Source organism: Chelonia mydas, chromosome 2, assembly GCF_015237465.2.
Source record: "Chelonia mydas isolate rCheMyd1 chromosome 2, rCheMyd1.pri.v2, whole genome shotgun sequence".
Classification (NCBI taxonomy): Eukaryota; Metazoa; Chordata; order Testudines; family Cheloniidae; genus Chelonia; species Chelonia mydas.
In genome coordinates, this window is record NC_057850.1 from 7,888,579 (window position 1) to 7,906,956 (window position 18,378).

The window sequence follows — 18,378 nt, forward strand, 5'->3', positions numbered from 1 at the left end:
CCTGCTCACAACTGATACTTCTCTGATGCTTGCTCCGTGTTCCCAGCTGTCTTCTGTGTGGACGCTGCCCCCACACCTATCTCGTATCCTGCATCCAGACCTCCTGCTGCTCCTGGGCTCTGACAGGTATCAGGTCGTAGGTGTGCTCCGAGCACACCTGTGGGATTGGGCCCCACTGGTGAGATGCGTGTTCCCCCACTTAATGGGAGAAACCTGTTTTGGTGCCTCCCAGGCTTTGGTTTGAGCTAGGGCTCTGTGTGGCTCGTTAGCTGCTTTGCAAATGCCACCTAGCCCTGGGATGCCAGAGGGACTGGGATGCCTTGGGGTTAGATGGCACCTAAATGGTGGACTTAAGTGCCAACAGGGCAGATAGGGGCCTAAATACCTTTGAGATTCTGGGCCTGGGTGTGTGTTTTGAAGACGTCCAGAGTGCTCCTGACAGTGCTTTTGTGCTGACAGTACTAACAGCCACCCATTCAGTCGGTGACAGCACAAACAAGGAGCAGCAAACACAGCTACAGGTGTTGGATCCTCCCAGCGCGGTTGAACAGGCCTCTGCAGAAGGAATTCTTGAGAAGCTAGAAGTGCTGTGTGATGAGAAAGCCCTTGAGCGGCAGAGATAGAAATTACTAACAGGTGTCCAGAAAGATGGAGACTAATCTGTCAGGGGGTCCCGGGAGTCATTTCTGCTGACCTCCATCCTAGACGTCTCCGTATGTGTATTGCATGAGTTGGTTCTGCCAGTGTGAGGAGGTTGGTTCTGGTTGATGTTATGCTTGATTTGATCTGATTTTTAAAAAAGGAAAATATGCCCAGAGTCAATGGATACTCATCTCCATCAAGTAATATTTTGTTAACCCTGACTCATGTCATGTGTCTGGAACCACGAAGACCAGTCTGTGAGTCATCCCTTTATGACAGTGACTCTGTGCCAGTCTTAATATCCATGCTGTGGGCTCCACATAACCTTTCTGAAAGCCTGTTAATCCACTAGGTGGCTTGTCTTTGAGCATCTTATCATCACGGACTCAAAGGGAAGCGAGCCACCTACTGATTCATCAACAATACATCCTGCAGCACCGAGTTCTCCTCTGAGATTTTCAATCGAAGTACTTACACAGCCCAGCCCCGCTTCACAAGTGACATCCAAAAAGCCACAGCGCTAGGTGGTACAGCTGCAGGAGAAGGAGCCTTCTAAAGCTCTTATCCTGGCCCAGAACTGGCAGAATTATAGCTTGATCCAGCTGACACTAAAGTCAGTGGTAAGACTCCTGTTGATTTCAATGGGAGCTGGATTGTATCCTTAATCAAAGGAAAACTCCCCATTTATTGACTGTGACCCACAAACCTCTAGGATCCTAAATTGATGAGGCTGATGCTGAGTATTTTGAGAAGCACTGGAAATTCCTCCTTATACAGCGGAAAAGCAAGACCTCACCCACTCTGAGCAGAATACAAATGGTTACAAAACAGTGCATCTTGGTAATAGCTGTTGCACTTACCATTTTTCTCTCCTTCGTTCTCTTTCTCCTTTCCTTTTTCTTCTTGGTAAATAGCATCCACCCATCTGTTAAAACTAAAAAGGTCTCCCTCAGCTACTATCTATTAAAGTACCATATGGCTGAGGTGTAGCCTGCGGTGGAAAGTACTACAGAGACTATCTCTGAGATTACAGCAATTTGTGCATTTGAGGTTTAATTAAGTAAGTGCTTTTTAAGCAGTGTTTTAGCCTTGCCTTAAATATCTGCAGCCAATGGGGAAGGGGAAAGAGGAGGGAATTTGGGTCTAAACTATACCATGGCATGAATCATCAGCACCTCCATCCTCCTCATAATAGTACCGCATCCTCTTCATCTTGACGCTTGGGCACCATGGAGAAAGTGGCCTCCTGATAACTCATTGCTGACCTCTCCCATCTTGATCCGTGTAGCTTTCCTCCTTCATTACTGAGCATGGCTGCTGCAGATACTGTTTTTAGTTTGAGTACAGAACACCATCTGTTCCAGGGGAGGAAGGAGTTGTTTATTACAGGATGCACATACAGTATTTCCCAAAAGCTTTGTTGGGGGAGAGAGTAAGGGGAAATGAACATCTTCAGATTTCATACATACATAAGGCATTGCATGTTGCTCTGCAGAAAGCTATCATCACCAAACAAATAGGAAACCAGATATGGAGATGGGGAGGAGAGGAGAAAGACCACCAGATCTCAGTCCAGCTCCCAGGTTTAGAGATTAATACGACTGGGACTTTTCAGCTTGGAAAAGAGACGACTAAGGAGGGATATGATAGAGGTCTATAAAATCATGACTGGTGTGGAGAAAGTAAATAAGGAAGTGTTATTTACTCCTTTAATCCACAAGAACTAGGGGTCACCAAATGAAATTAATAGGCAGCAGGTTTAAAACAGACAAAAGGAAGTATTATTTCCACACAATGAACAGTCAACCTGTGGAACTCTTTGCCAGAGGATGTCATGAAGGCCAAGAGTATATAACAGGTTTCAAAAAAGAACTCGATACATTCATGGAGGATAGGTCCCTCAATGGCAATTAACGAGGATGGGCAGGGATGGTGTGCCTAGCCTCTGTTTGTCAGAAGCTGGGAATGGGTGACAGGGGATGGATCACTTGATGATTACCTGTTTTTTTCATTCTCTTTGGGGCACCTGTCATTGGCCATTGTCGGAAGACAGGATACTGGTCTAGATGGACCTTTGGTCTGACCCAGTGTGGCCATTCTTATGTAACAGCTATCCACACTGCAAAAACCACCAGCTCCGCTGACACTGATTAGCTTGCTTTAAAGAAGTCACTTCCCAGGCTGAGGACTGATCAGATACAGAGACTTAACTATGTTCTCATCCAGAGAGCTGTCCCTTCTGGCAGAATTTCTCCTTGAGCATGCCCAGGGTGTGCTCTGCATCTTACTGTGGGTATGTACCTACATGGCACAATTGAACTCAAAGTTAGTAAGCGCTGAATTTATCTCCTTTGACTCCCAGTGTTCTCCAGGAAGGGTGGGGAAGGAGGGCAACCCCTGGTGGCAGCAACAGCAGGTCTTGAGAGTCCGAAGCAAAGTCAGTGCCTGCAGTCATTAGCACTTAGCGAGTCACTGAATTGTCCCATCACGTGTGGCTGTCACCTTTTTTCATAAAAGGCAGGATGCTAAGAGCTTGCCTGCTATGCCACTGCCCAGCAGAGAACATTGACTAGGGAGCAGGATTAGAGCTACCTGTGGTATTCCTGAGCCTGGCCATCCTAGCAGTTGCCAGCTGTTGGTCCAAGATAGTTGCGGGGAGGAAACTGACAATAAATATTATTTTAAGTCCCATTGTTATTCTCGTAGAGGGTGAATTTTCTGCCTAAGGTGAGGGCAACACCTGTTGTTTGGTGAATGTAAGTAAATGTAGGATTAATGTTTTACCTGAAGCCATGATGAATAGTGCTTCCTATGAAATCAGTCTGACAAAAGTCGAGGGCAGTGCCAAAATGCCTTGCTGGTTGTTATTGTCTAGGGAAGAAATCCTAATACTGCCTTGTGTAGAAGATCAAGCAGCAACCACAACAACAATCTTTTGCTTTTCAAACAGCATCCACAATCATGGAGTTAGACGTGACAGATTTATAGGTCTTTTCCATCCCACAGCTGATTCATGATTGTTCCCTGCTGTCTATTCTCCAGTGTTTTGTCCAGTTCAGTTTTCCTTCTTCTATTGTAGATATTTCCAAGACACCAGTCACGGTGGTATCAGAAAGTCATTTAAAAAGTTGTAAGCAATGGGGCTTCCACCACTTCCCTTGAGACACTCTTCCACTGTTTCATAGACTTCACCCTTAGGAAAGATTGCTTCCTATCCAATAGCAACGTACATGAGCGCGGTTTCATATCCTTCTTCTCCGACATCCCTTGGAGCCCCGAAATAATTCCTCTCCCTCCCTTCTTGTTTTGCCTCCTTCCAATACCAGAAGGTAATAATCAAAACAATGAATAAACAGAATTATCATCATTCATATGCACAAGTGGAACAAATGGCACTATGCAGAATATTCAATAATAATCAACCTTTCAATTACTGTTAATATTTACTCTTCTTTTCCTTCTCCTCAAAAGAAAATAAAAGACACCACCCGAGCTCCTCCAGCTCTCTATAGTGTATTGGTAAACACAGTGCCAGTATACAGAAATGAACCTGGCAGGAGGCAGTCCATTACCCTGGGAATTATACTAGGCTGATTGAAGGGCTGCGTGTGCTCCATGATAGAGAAGGCGATGAAAATGACATTTTTGTGTATACAGGACATTACAGCGAAAATGGGCTTAATGGGCTTAACTACATCGTAGGTGGAGAATTTTAAACAGGAACAATTAGATTACTATTGATAACGTGTAGCATGAGAGGTCCTTTCTCAACACTTCCCCTCCTTTCAAATACCCCAGTCTAAGAAGACAGAACTAGGAGTAATGGGATGAAACTGACCGAGGCTGTTAGAGGGCACAAGGGAGAGGGCATGGTAGAGTTCCACTCTGTTATGCCTATCCACCACTGGTCTGTGGCCCCCACACCACGAGGCCTTGGGGGAAATGCGGAGAAGAGCCAGCCAGAGACTCCAGTGGTTAGGGGCAGAAGCAGCCAAAGCAGGGACCTCTGGACATCCAATCAAAATTGTGCAATGGTCTCTGACTTCCTCTGCCCTGTGCTGATTGGCTGGTTGCTCCAACTCCCTCCCTCCCTCACAGCCTGCTCACCTCAGCTTCACTCCACATTTGTCCCTTTTGGCCTCTTCTGCCTCACCTTGTCCCGTCATCCTGCATCCTTACCCCTTTCCATTTAACTGATCTCCTCCAAATTAAACTCTCCATCTCCTCCCCACACCCCCAATCATGCAACTAATACAGCATTTGCCACCATCATATTGTTCACTCTGCTTGTATGTTTTCCCCCTCTTTGGCTCATAAGAATGGCCATACTGGGTCAGACCAAAAGTCGATCTAGCCCAGTATCCTGTCTTCCAACAGTGGCCAATGCCAGTTGCCCCACAGGTAATGAAAAAAAACAGGTAATCGTCAAGTGATCCATCCCCTTTTGCCCATTCCCAGCTTCTGGCAAACAGAGGCTAGCGACATCGTCTCTACCCAACCTGGGTAATAGCCATTGATGGACCTATAATCCATGAACTCATCTAGTTCTTTTTTGAACCCTGTTATAGTCTTGGCCTTCACAACATCCTCTGGCAAGGAGTTCCACAGGTTGACTGTGCATTGTGTAGAAATAATACTTCCTTTTGTTTGTTTTAAACCTACTGCCTATTAATTTCATTTGGTGACCCCTAGTTCATGTGTTATGAGAATGAGTAAATAACACTTTCTTATTTACTTTCTCCACACCTGTCATGATTTTATAGACCTCTATCGTATCCCTCCTTAGTCGTCTCTTTTCCAAGCTGAAAAGTCCCAGTCTTATTAATCTTTCCTCATATGGAATACCATACCCCTAATCATTTTTGTTGCCCTTTTTGGAACCTTTTCCAATTTCAATATATCTTCTTTGAGATGGGGCGACCACACTCAGTATTCAAGATGTGGGTGTACCATGGATTTATATAGCGGCAATATAATCTCTTCTTTATTCAGATTGTAAGTTCTTCAGGACAGGGACTGTCTACTATGTGTTTACAGCACCTAGCACAAAGGGGCTCGGGTAATTAGTAGTCGTCATAATGATCAATAAGCACCCTACAACGGTGGCACAACTAAGAGTTGCCCAGAAGCAGTTGTAGGTGACATCAGGTCTGGCCCTAACAATCAGTTCTCATGCAGGAGAGAGTCGGCCTCAGCTTCTTTTCCCCCACTTTAACCCAGGTCTTCTCAGACAGGCCTATTCTCTGCCCTCACCTTGCTGCTTATTTGCCATTTGCTCTTACAAGTCAATGAACAGTCAGTGGACCCAGAATCATACTTCCACTCAGTGCAGTGGATCAAGCCTAGTGCTTCACCTTACCTGTGCACACCAGCCCCTGCTGCACACCATGAATGGATTTGTAGGATTCAGCCCAGAATATACACTCAAGGGTTAAACAATTGTTAGGGTTGGGAAGGATGCAGAGCAGATTCCTGTATTCTAAGTCCAACAGGAACCACTGAGATCATCTAGTCTGACCTCTTGCCTAACACGGGTCATAGAACTTCCCCAAAACAATTTCTGTTTGAACTAGAGTGTATCTTTTTAGAAAAAAAACATCCTTCCTGATTTAAAAATTAATCCAGTCCATTCCATTTGCTTCTTTTCTCTTAAGATTGAATACGTCTGTTCAGTGTGAACAAGGCTTTCCTTTTTTCACCTCATAGAATAAATTTTGCTTGTAGCTAAACGCAAGTGCCGAGGCAAAGATCTAGTACTGCCCTGTAGCTATCGGTAGGTGTGCTCCCAGATACAGTGAAAAGGAAATGATATGTTGAATGGGTGTTAAATATGATTTGTACACCAGTCAGACTAGGGCTACATTCCCTACTCTGTGAGCATTCACCTCCCTGAAATTGTCTCTCTTCCACCACAGGTACTTTGATCTGAATAAGCAACTCACGCTACTGATAGTTCACCCAAAGAGAAGGTTGAATGCAAGTAGTTCTACGTTTCCATAGGAACATAGGATTTGTCACGTTTCGCAAACTGGTGATTTGTCAAGTCAGGTACCAAGCAGTGGCCAGTCCCTGGTGTCTTCTCTGGCCAGGTTCTCCTCATCATGTTCTCCTGAGGGTCACCCACACAAAGCTATAATTCTCTCTCTCTTCCCTCCAGTAAGAAGAGATTGCCAACTGTGAGGCTGCCAGCCGTATTGTCCCCAGGAAAAGTGGACAGTGGCTGAATAGACCCGAGAGACGCTTGCATGATTGCCTTAAAGAAACCACGACCCCTGCCCACTCACTCCTAAAGCTTCTGAGAGTCCAAAAGAGAAGGGAGTATTCTTAGCTCCGAGTATGGGAGAGGCAAGACTAGACTTACACCTCTTGACTGAGACTTTCTGAGCTCATGCTGATTTGGGGAACAGGATAAAAAGGTCCTAAGTGGAGGTCTGTACAGTCCTGCAGAACTGGTGGCTTGTGTGTGGGTATGAAAGGGTTAAAGAATAAACAAAACCTGATGGATGCACAAGAACGCTTCAGAGCACAGCTTGGGCAGGAGGGCAGGCAGGAAAGTAGGCGCTGCAAATGCCAGTGTCTGTGTCTTTTCAGATAAATCTTTGAAATGGCCTTTTTGCAATAAAAGGATGACTAAAAAGTCTCTGTGGGAACACAATCTCTGCTGATCTCCACAAGCTGCTGTCTCCTGAAAGCTGCCCCAGCTGCAAAGAGAGATGCCCTTGACACCACTGGAGTCACTTTCATGGCAGCCAAGAACAGGAGGAAACCTCCTCCTCCTCTGAAGCGTTAGCAGATTCCAGAAAAAAATGCATGCCATGCTCTCCCCTTATTTTTCTTGCTTACCAGCGACAGGATTACTGACTATTAAGCTAACAACTTCACTCCCCCCAGGCAATCCTACTCATCTGTTAAAAATAAATAGGTAAATACAAAAATGAGTAGCTACACGGAACTAATACACCCGAAAGTGCGAAGAGAGCTCATTGATGGGGAGAGCCGTCAATTTTCTTGGCTATTCAGCGCCATCTGTTTAATGTCACTTAGATTAGATCATGTGCAGATTGCGCTTTTAACCGTTTTTTCAAGGCAACGGGATAAAGTCAGAGTTCTTCTGCCACTTATAATCTCTGCCTGGATCCTCCCCTCTCCCCTCTTTTGAAGAGGATGGCACTGGAGAAGTTTACTCATGTTGTTACTGGCGTCCCAAAAGACTATCCCAGAGGAGAGTGATATTCTTTGTGGAATAAATAATGATACTGGATTCTGGGGTTGAATGGAAGCCATCTAGGCTTATGCAGCAGTTTATGAGCCGGAAAGTTTCTGCTGGGTGCAACGTCACTGCTGCTGTAGCAGAGAAATAGAAATCCTTTGCTTCCTCCATCCCAGTGACTTCGGTTTGAAAGGGATCCCTCCTGCCTGAGCTTGTCTGGATCAGCGTGGTTTTTGTGCCAGCTTGCACGTGTTTTCCTCTTTCCAAACTTTTCGGGTGCAAGATGTCCAAAAGCATACCGGTCTGTGTCGGCAGTGGAGGAGTTGATGGAGCCTGGCTTTGAAGTAGCAGGCGAGCTCTGCACTGAGCTGGTCAGGCTCTCAGACCAGAAGTGGCATGGTAATGCCCTAGAGGAGGGAGTGAGGACGAGCTGGGCGGGGATGAAGCTCTAGGAGCTAAGGGCAATGGGGGCCAGATTCATGGGTGGTGTAAATCCGTAGCGTCAGTGAAGTCCGTGGAGCTATAGTGATTCACACTAGCTGAGGGTATAGTCCATTAGCTCCCAGTGCTGGTGGCTTCGTAGGTGTCCTGTTGGCAGATGCCAACAGGGCCGGATGACCTCTCACAACCTCAGTTTCACTTCTAACGCAAACGCAAAATAGTGTGTTCAGGGCATATGGCAACTGTCTGAATCAAGCAGAAAACACTTACTGGAGACGGAAAAGCAATTATGTCCAGGGTTGGACATTAGCCGGAGCCCTTTGCAAAAATTCCCAGTGCAGCTCTAGAGCTAGAAGGCAGAGAAAAGTGACATGAGACAGAGTTGTCAAGGAGACAGTGTCATGGTGTATTATGAAACCAGATGTGGTTTTGGGTAGCTAAGTGACCAAAAGAAAACTGCACTCACCCTCTACTACTGCATCGTTCTGCTAGGGGGAGTGACTGTGGAGGAGAGAAGGAGTGGGGTAAGCTTACCCAGAAGCAAAAGATTTTTTGGCAATGAAAATATACCCCTGGGATCTGAAATGTGACTTACTGTTTAGTCAGAGCAAAGCATCCCGTGTAATTGTCAGCAAGCTGCACTGCACATTGCCACTTGAATCTAAGTTGCCTATAATGGCCCATGGAACTTGTAACATTGGTGGCTTCCTGCTGCAACATACCCTAGACACCTGCTTATATATGTCGCCCTACACTTGGTTTCAGGGGTGTGTGGGAGTAGCAGTCTTTGCTTCACCTCCCCACCCCAACTCAACTAAATACTTCCTCTGTTTGCCAGAAGCTGGGAATGGGTGACAGGGAATGGATCACTTGATGATTACCTGTTCTGTTCATTCCCTCTGAAGCACCTGGCATTGGCCACTGTCAGAGGACAGGATACTGGGATAGATGGACCTTTGGTCTGACCCAGTATGGCCATTCTTATGTCCTTAGATAAAGCTCTGGGCTGGAATGGAATCTCTCATATAAGAAATGTTCTGTTTGATTTAGCTAATGACAGACAGAGATGAGCAAGGCTGGTCTTGTGGTTGAGGAATTGGAGGAGGGGCTCATGAGATGTAGGTTTAAATCCCAACTCTGCTACAGACTCCCTTTGTGATCCTGGGCAAGTCCCTTAACACATCTGTGCCCCAGCTGTAAAATGTGGGGGGATCACACTCCCTTTCTCCCAGCCTTTGGCTGCCTTGGCTATTGTGACTGTAAACTTAGTGGGGAAGGGGGGTCTCTCTTGCAGTGTGTATATACGGTGTCCAGCATCCTGGGCCCCCGATTTTGGTAGTGAAGATACTGTGTTATGTAAGCCATTCCCTTCCCAAAATGACAGTGGGAGAGATCCAGTCTCATACTCTAACCGGAAAAGGGGTTGGGGGAGCTCTTTTCTTTTCCCCCTCTGACCAGCCTGCTTCTGTTTGTTGATGAATGGGGATGGATTTGGTGTATTCTCAGCCAGCAACAGCCGAATGCCTGCATTTGAAGCCCTGCTCTTGTTGTGACCAGCTCAGAGTGTAGGAGGGACACTTCACAACAGCGGGTACATTTTGCGGGGATAAACGTGGTGCTTTTGAAAGTCAGGAAATAGGAAGTCAGGTAAACACCAGGTTTAGTATTCTATCCTGATCCCCAGCATTCCCAGTCCTGCCACTCACCATCCCCAAAGTGCAACCAGCACTGTTCAGTTCTGATCTACAGCGTTCCTTGTTATTCCTGCCCTGCATTTTCACCTCAGTTCTGACCAGTGGAACTCCCTGTTGTTCCCAATCCTTAACACAGCTCTACCAAAGCGCTATAGTCCTTCTCTGCAACACCCCGTTGCTAATCCAGTTGGGGATTTCCCACTGGAATATGCCCTGCAAATGCACTGCAGTCTGATGTGGCATATCCTCTGCCAAGCCAATCCTGGGTCACTCCTCAACTGTGATGGGTCAGAGTGGATTCTCAGGGGCCCCTTGCTAAAACTCTAGCATGAAAATGAAGGGAAGTGTGGAATGCCTGCTTCTAATGGAATTACACCTTCTCTGGCTTCTTGCTAAAGACAACTTCTTCCGGAGGTCTTCATACACACCCCAAAACTCACATCCGCTTATACAGCTGAAATCTGTGCTATATTGTCAATAGACTCAGTGGTCCAAATCTTGGCCCCATTATAGTTTGAACAAGTAGTACATCAAACTGCATAACAGAACATGAGCGCATGGTAGCAGGGTCCACCCAGTGAGTTACTGCGTTATAGATTCACACCTTGGCTTGCTACACACTAGCTCGCCATGTAAACAGGCTCTTAACTGCCACTTTAGGCACCTAAGTCCAGCATTTAGGTGCCACTTGCATTCATAATCCTATCATTCAGCTGCTGCCTAGCTCTGTAGGCCCTTAAAATTCATGGGCACCAAAGTTTCCCTCATTAACGTTGCCTAGGTGCCTACGTTTGTGCCAGCAGGCATGCATACAGCTGCTTGAGTCCTGACAACAGTGAGCTGCTCAGCACCTAAACCCTGGTAGCATTCACAAGCTGAGTGCTCCCACACCTAGCTTGTTTGCAGGGCCTGCTCTGGTAGGTGTGCTTTTAGTACACCTGCTCCTGGGCTGAGGTGACCTCTCCTCCCAAACCCCATGGCCCAGTGGTTAGAGCACTCTCCTCATATGTGAGAGAGCCCGGTTCCAATGCCACTCCTGTGGACTAGGGTTTGTGCCCAGGTCTCCCACCTCACTGCATGAACCACTGGGCTCTAGGAAGGTAGTCTGGGGCGGGTGTCTCTCCATTTCTTCTGTTGCAGCTGGCCAATTTGTATGAAATACATAAATATTCCTAAAAAGAAAAGGAGGACTTGTGGCACCTTAGAGACTAACCAATTTATTTGAGCATAAGCTTTCGTGAGCTACAGCTCACTTCATCGGATGCATGCTGTGGAAAGTGTAGAAGATATTATATACACACAAAAAGCATGAAAAAATACCTCCTCCCACCCCACTCTCCTGCTGGTAATAGCTTATCTAAAATGATCACTCTCCTTACAATGTGTATGATAATCAAGTTGGGCCATTTCCAGCACAAATCCAGGTTTTCTCACCCCCCCCCCACACACAAACTCACTCTCCTGCTGGTAATAGCTTATCCAAAGTGACCACTCTCCTTACATTGTGTATGATAATCAAGGTGGGCCATTTCCAGCACAAATCCAGGGTTTAACAAGAACGTCGGGGGGGGGAGGGAGGGTAGGAAAAAACAAGGGGAAATAGGCTACCTTGCATAATGACTAAGCCACCCCCAGTCTCTATTCAAGCCTAAGTTAATTGTATCCAATTTGCAAATGAATTCCAATTCAGCAGTTTCTCGCTGGAGTCTGGATTTGAAGTTTTTTTGTTGTAAAATAGCGACTTTCATGTCTGTAATCGCGTGACCAGAGAGATTGAAGTGTTCTCCGACTGGTTTATGAATGTTATAATTCTTGACATCTGATTTGTGTCCATTTACTCTTTTATGTAGAGACTGTCCAGTTTGACTAATGTACATGGCAGAGGGGCATTGCTGGCACATGATGGCATATATCACATTGGTGGATGTGCAGGTGAATGAGCCTCTGATAGTGTGGCTGATGTTATTACCAGCAGGAGAGTGAGTTTGTGTGTGGTGGGGGGGGTGAGAAAACCTGGATTTGTGCTGGAAATGGCCCAACTTGATTATCATACACATTGTAAGGAGAGTGATCACTTTAGATAAGCTATTACCAGCAGGAGAGTGGGGTGGGAGGAGGTATTTTTTCATGCTTTTTGTGTGTATATAATATCTTCTGCACTTTCCACAGCATGCATCTGATGAAGTGAGCTGTAGCTCACGAAAGCTTATGCTCAAATAAATTGGTTAGTCTCTAAGGTGCCACAAGTACTCCTTTTCTTTTTGGGAATACAGACTAACACGGCTGTTACTCTGAAACCTATAAATATGCCTGGGGCCAGTGAAGGAGAATGACTCCATGGCCTAGTGGTTGCAGAATTCCCCTTTATGGGAGAAGACCTGGGCATCTGCTGTGAACCAGGCAGAGTGGAGATTTGAACTGGGGTCTCCCTCAACCTGCATAAGTGCTCGAACCAGTGGGGTACTAGGTATAAGCAAGGCACGACCTCCTCATTTCTTCTTGAGAATGTGCTGATGTCACTTAGGCATCTGTCTCCAGGAGAGTTTCCAAGGTTGTGAATCCCAAGTAGAGGGAGTTGCCTCCCTCCAGTTCAGAGTTAGGTCCTAGCTCCTTTTGATGGGCGGGGCTTAGCCCACATCCCTCTCCTTGGCATTTCCTATTGGCTGGCTTAGGCAGCTCCCCACTTAGCATGCTGGCTTCCATGAATCCCAGTCTTAAGCACCTACATCTCCCCATACAATGGATGGAGAGCCTGGGTGACTAACTCAGGGCTGTGAATGCCACTGGGTGGCAGGGCACCTAAAAGGTAGGTATTGCAATGCCCAAGACCCCCGTGTGAATCTAGCCCAGGGTGTACGACCGTTAAAGAACTCTTGTTAAATTACAAGCAGTACATCACTGATCCTAAGCAGAGATAGCCAGCCGTGCCAAATCTGACAGTGGCTTTTGTGCCATGGACAAATATCCACTAGGGACAAGGGTAAGAGGGTTTGTATAATGAAAAGAAGTTATGTGTAGCAAAGGGGAATATAATTTATTTATCTGCATAACCTTTGTGGCAAATTAGAGGAAAAGAATTATTTAAAAGGGAGCAATATGTGTTGCTAGAAAAGCAGACTTTACTGAAAGCATCCCCACAGCCCTGTAGATTGCCTCTGAACAAGGCCTAGATAAAAACTCAGCTCCACCAGATTCACTGTGTCCGTGGCGCAGTTCTCAGATTAATCTGCTGTCTGATTAGATTCAGCTTCGAAGAGCTGGAATATATTGTTGTTTGCCTTGGCTGTCATGTTATGTTTTTTATTTCTTCTCCTTTAATTGAACCCAAGTAGACCGCCACGAAGCAAATAATAGTGCAGTGATAACAATTATGTATTTATGTCATATCCCATGTCCAACAGGCTCTGGGTAACTTGGTGTAATACTATAAATAAAACATACGTGCCCCAGTTTTCAAACATGGGGCCTTAAAGTAAGGTACCTAAGGGCCTAACCATTCCCACTGTGAGGGTTGTGAGTATTTTACTGGGAGGTGTTCAGTTGCTTTGGTGATGGGCAACAGCGAAAAACCTCCCGAGAGTCTGCAGAAGAGAAAAGTGAGGGGGGATTTGATAGCAGCCTTCAACTACCTGGAGGGGGGTTCCAAAGAGGATGGAGCTCAGCTGTTCTCAGTGGTGGCAGATGACAGAACAAGGAGCAATGGTCTCAAGTTGCAGTGGGGGAGGTCTAGGTTGGATATTAGGAAACGCTATTTCACTAGGAGGGTGGTGAGGCACTGGAATGGGTTCCCTAGGGAGGTGGTGAAATCTCCATCCTCAGAGGTATTTAAGGCCCGGCTTGACAAAGCCTTGGCTGGGATGATTTAGTTGGGGTTGGTTCTGCTTTGAGTAGGGGGTTGGACTAGAGGACCTCCTGAGGTCCCTTCCAGCCCTGATGTTCTATGATTCTATGAGAGAGTATTGGTTTCAGCTTATCTTTGGGTTTTATACTGCTGTCCCTCCCCATAGCATCTGAGCACCTTCCACACAAAATCAACAGCAATAGCAAGGACCCATGGGCTAATGGTTCAAGCAGGGAACTGGAAATTCCAGCTTCTCTGCCCAGCCCTGTTACTGGCTTACTGTCTTCCTATAGGCATATTCTCCTAATCTCTTGGTGCCCATCTGCAAAATGGCCAGGATCAACAGTGATCCCCAAATTAGCAGAACATGCCGATGTGGAGAGGTCGGCTATCCTGTGGCATGAAAAGACAGTCTTTGTAAACCGGGAACAGAAAATGGGCCTGTATAATTGTATTAACAGAGCATCTCAGTGTCCCACAGCTCTGGCAGGGAGGGGTGCTTTATAATAACACTTATTGATATTATTATATGATAGATATGGCACACTCAGTATGCAGCATGGGATGGGAAAATGTGAGAGAGCTCCGGCAGGGTGGGGAAGCAGAGCAGGAGGTAGGAAAGTAAGCAAGCACCATTAGTGATGTAGCACAGATCTGAGCAGAGCGCGGGCAGAGAGGAGATGCAGAACTTCTGTGAAGCTGCAGCACAAGGTCTGAGCAGGAGAGCCTAGCACTGCAGGAGGGAACAATGAAGAAATGAGGGGACTGCTAAATTGCTGTCGTGTTAATGCCACTGAGTAGCTGCAGTGCACGGGGAGGAGAGAGGGAGGCAAGGAATGTTTCAAAGTGGACCTAAGGCTGCCATTGTGAGGCAAATGAGAATTCTCTCAAGTGTGGATTGAAGCCACTTGCTTCCCCCAGCAGAGTTTCAGCATGGGGAGAGGAAGAGGGTGATGTGCTCTGGCGATCTTGGCCAGATGGAATAGTCCACAGGGGGCTGCTCCAGCCCATCTGCGTTAGAGCAGCCCTGTGGCTGCTCTAACGTGCATCTGGGGCAAAGCTGTGGCACCAGCCTGCAGTTTGGTTTGATTACAGAGAAGTGCATGCGCCTGCCCCCTGCTGGGGTAAATGCTGGCGCTTGGCTCCTGCTCGTGCTTTTAGCTGGAGTTCTACACATTGAACGATGAACATATACTGTATTAGTCACAGGAAGGAAATGTCCAAGACAAACAAAACTTGCCCCATCTGGCATTCTTTTTAGCCCACTGTAGTCTCTATATCTTCCCCCCTCCATGCCGAGCACAAGTGCACGCAGCTATTTATCCAGATGACACTGCACTCATTTGACTTTTGAAAACATACAAGGACATTAAGGCTCATTTCCCTGACAGCAGTTAACCTTAGTGAACTATAGCCTAGCCATTCAGACCAACTGCTCTCTATTATTCATACTAATGGGTGAGGGGGGATGCCCCTTATAATTTAGGGGGGTTGGAGCAGCAGGAAAGAAAAAAACTAATTATAAACAGGCTGCTAGTCACTGAACTCCCCGAGTAGGAAAATAACAAATAGACTAGACACCGGAGTGGATGAGAGCATATGAGACAGATCCAGACATCCAAGTCAATCTAAAGACTCCCTTTGACTTCCACAGACTTTGGATCAGGCCCCAGAAAATTCCCTGGGCCCCGTTCTGCAAACTATTACTCATGCGAATAGTCGCACTCAAAGGACGGAGAGTGAACGAATAAGAATGAATGAAGAATGTCAGCTAGAGGGAGTGAGCGAAGACTTGAGTATCACCAAGGGGAAGAGCATGGACCTGATCTTGGGCTCCTAAGTTGTTAAATATTATTCCCCTGAAGTTAGATCAGCCTCCCTGGCAATTTTTATTTCTTAACATGTCGAGTTCAGCTGCTAACTTGGCATAACGCTAATGCCCATTGACCCCAGTGGAGGCCCTGTCCTGTTAGAGTCGGTAAGGATTCTTTTGGGTAAGGATTGCCTTTTTGTTATCTGTTTTTACAGCACTGTGAGGTCCTGGTCCAGTCCTGTGGCTCCTGCGTGTTACCACACTACAAATAAATCACAATAATCATAGGCACTCTGTCAAAACTTTAGGATTTGGAGGGATAAAAATCCTTTCTGATGGTCCTTAAAAGGGACTCATGTTTCCCTAAATTAAACCCCAAATGAATATTATACCATGCTGGCCACATGGCCCAAACTCTCTCTCAGTTGGATTGTGGCCACAGCATCAAAGGATCCATCTCCAGATATAGACAGAAGACAGGTTTGCGTCCCAGCCCAGAGATCAGCTAGTCCTGATTTAAGTAGGTTTTGTAATGTAGATATTTTTCTGCCCACAAATCAAGATACATAATCCCCACTTGTTACACACCCTGCCAAAAATTACAGCTCCTGTTGGTATTGAAGCTTGTTTACATGTCAAACATATGGTGCCCCTCATCCCAGTGCAAACAGAAAGCTTGGATTCCAGCTCCTCAGAGGGAAAAGCCAAGCCAAGATCCATGGGATTTCCTTAGGCTGAGCTCTCTCTCATGCACACACATAAAATGTTATGAACCATGGCAGCTTGTCTTAAAAAGGCATTACTACAGGAATGGCTTGATTGGGCCAGATTAACTCCAGCAACTTTTTACAGGGAGAAGAACAATGCTGAGGAACATGATCAGTTGTGCATCAATTTTTGAACACCAATTTTCACTCTTTATGTGGCCAGTTACCATATCGATACTTGGCACTTACAGACACATCCATCTCCTTCTCAGGGCTTGGTCTGTCCTTTCACTCTTCTATTGGATCGGGGTATGGCATTCCCCGGCAGAGTACAGGGAGAGAGAAGAGAAGAGGATGTTTTTAGAGAGCCAGGCAGGTTTATATGATTCCTATTCTGGCTTCTCCCCGTACCTCTCAGATCTCATGTGAAACACAGTCCAATGGTTTTGTGATGATATAAGTACAATTCATTTACTGAAGATGAAGATTTTACTGTTTCCTTTTTAGCAGTTTATGCTGTTTACATGTGTTCATGGCAAACTGTGGGTCTTACTCTGTGCACATATGGCACCTTCCACACTGGGATCCTGATCTCAATTGGGGCGCCCAGGTACTATTCTCAGAGAAATAATTGCTACTAAAATAATTCACGTGGGTTTGTATTTTGTGAGTTTTCAGGGTTTGGTCATTCTCCTCTATTTTGGTGTCTTGTTGGTTTACAGTAAAGTAATCTTTTGTTTTTAGTACATCTTCTGAAGGATTTCAGGCATAGGCACCAATAAAATGTCATGGGAAAGTGATCACGTACAGTAAAGTAGAGCCTGGTTTTATTATGTGGCCAAATGGCAACACGGCCAAAATTGCTAGATATGGTCTCACTTGTGACCTAACCTAGGGTTTGAACCCTGCTTCCTACTCATTAACGGCTAGTGCACCACTCCATTATTTTTTTTAAAAGGCCAGCCTTGCTGCCTTCTGGTGCTGGGCTCCGCTGGTAATACAAATAACAGTGCCAGAACACAGTCCCCTGCCTAAGCTTTCTCCCCAAGCTTGGCCAATCCCTCGTCATCTCCACCCCCACTTCTGCCTCCTCCACGAGAGATTCTCTGCTCTCTCCTGTATGCCTAGACTGGATCCAACCAGGCACACTCTGATGGGATTGCATATCCACCTTACAACTGATTATGTATTTATTTGGGAATGTCTCGACTAGCCATCCTTCCGTGGGCTGGCACTTTATATCTGCAACTCTCAGGGACACCCATGAATACTTATCCGTTATCCTTATCTTTGCAGAGCACCTGATCTCACCATGAAGTGGAACAGACTCTGAAGATACTTCACATTCAGGCCATATATCAATTTCGGCTTTACTTGATATGTGATATTAAAACTGCTGTAACCAATAAAGACTGTAATTGTATGAAAGCAAAGCTAGGTTTTGTAACATATATTAGTGATCATGAATGTTTTTTTTTTCCTTTACCTCTTTCACTGAAGACACACACTGTATTTGATCTTGTGTTATGGATTTTACTTGTCCTGTGTATCTGGGGAATGTTATTTCATTGCTGCTGAAGCTTGGTGTTTAGAGTGCTTGAATATGTATAACTGAGAGTTCAGCTTTATAGTTTTTTTTCTTTCAACATGTTCCTGATCGCTAATTTTGTTCTTTTAAAGCCATGAAAGTCAATGTGTTTTGTTGGTTTCTTTTTTTACAGGGTTTAAAAATAATCTCGTACAGGCAGAGGAAATTCACGTACAGTAAACTGCTACTTCAGAAATTGCTCTTCTGGGCATGAAGACATTTTAGGATTACGCATATTATTAGCATACAGATCAGTTGGCTGTTTAGTTGATGCAGGGGTTCTCTGTTTGGAAGAGAACTATGTTAAGGTACCATTTAGTTGGTGCCAGCTGTGTCCACATGGGGCAGCTAGAGCGCAACACTTTGGTGCGCTGTGAAGCTCACACCCATGTCATCTGCACTGTAGCATGGTGTAAATATAGCCTTAGACTCTCAGCTCTAC

The 18,378-nt window shown here is 45.7% G+C and overlaps 1 protein-coding gene across 1 annotated transcript in view; it reads left to right on the forward strand.

Moving 5' to 3' along the window:
• TSNARE1 (t-SNARE domain containing 1) overlaps positions 1 to 18,041 on the forward strand; it is a 684,473-nt gene extending 666,432 nt beyond the window's left edge. Inside the window, exon 13 of the mRNA XM_037891916.2 lies at positions 17,645 to 18,041. The gene's annotated coding sequence lies outside the window, so the exon portion shown is untranslated. The remainder of the gene's footprint in view (positions 1 to 17,644) is intronic.
• The last annotated feature ends 337 nt before the right edge of the window (positions 18,042 to 18,378 follow it).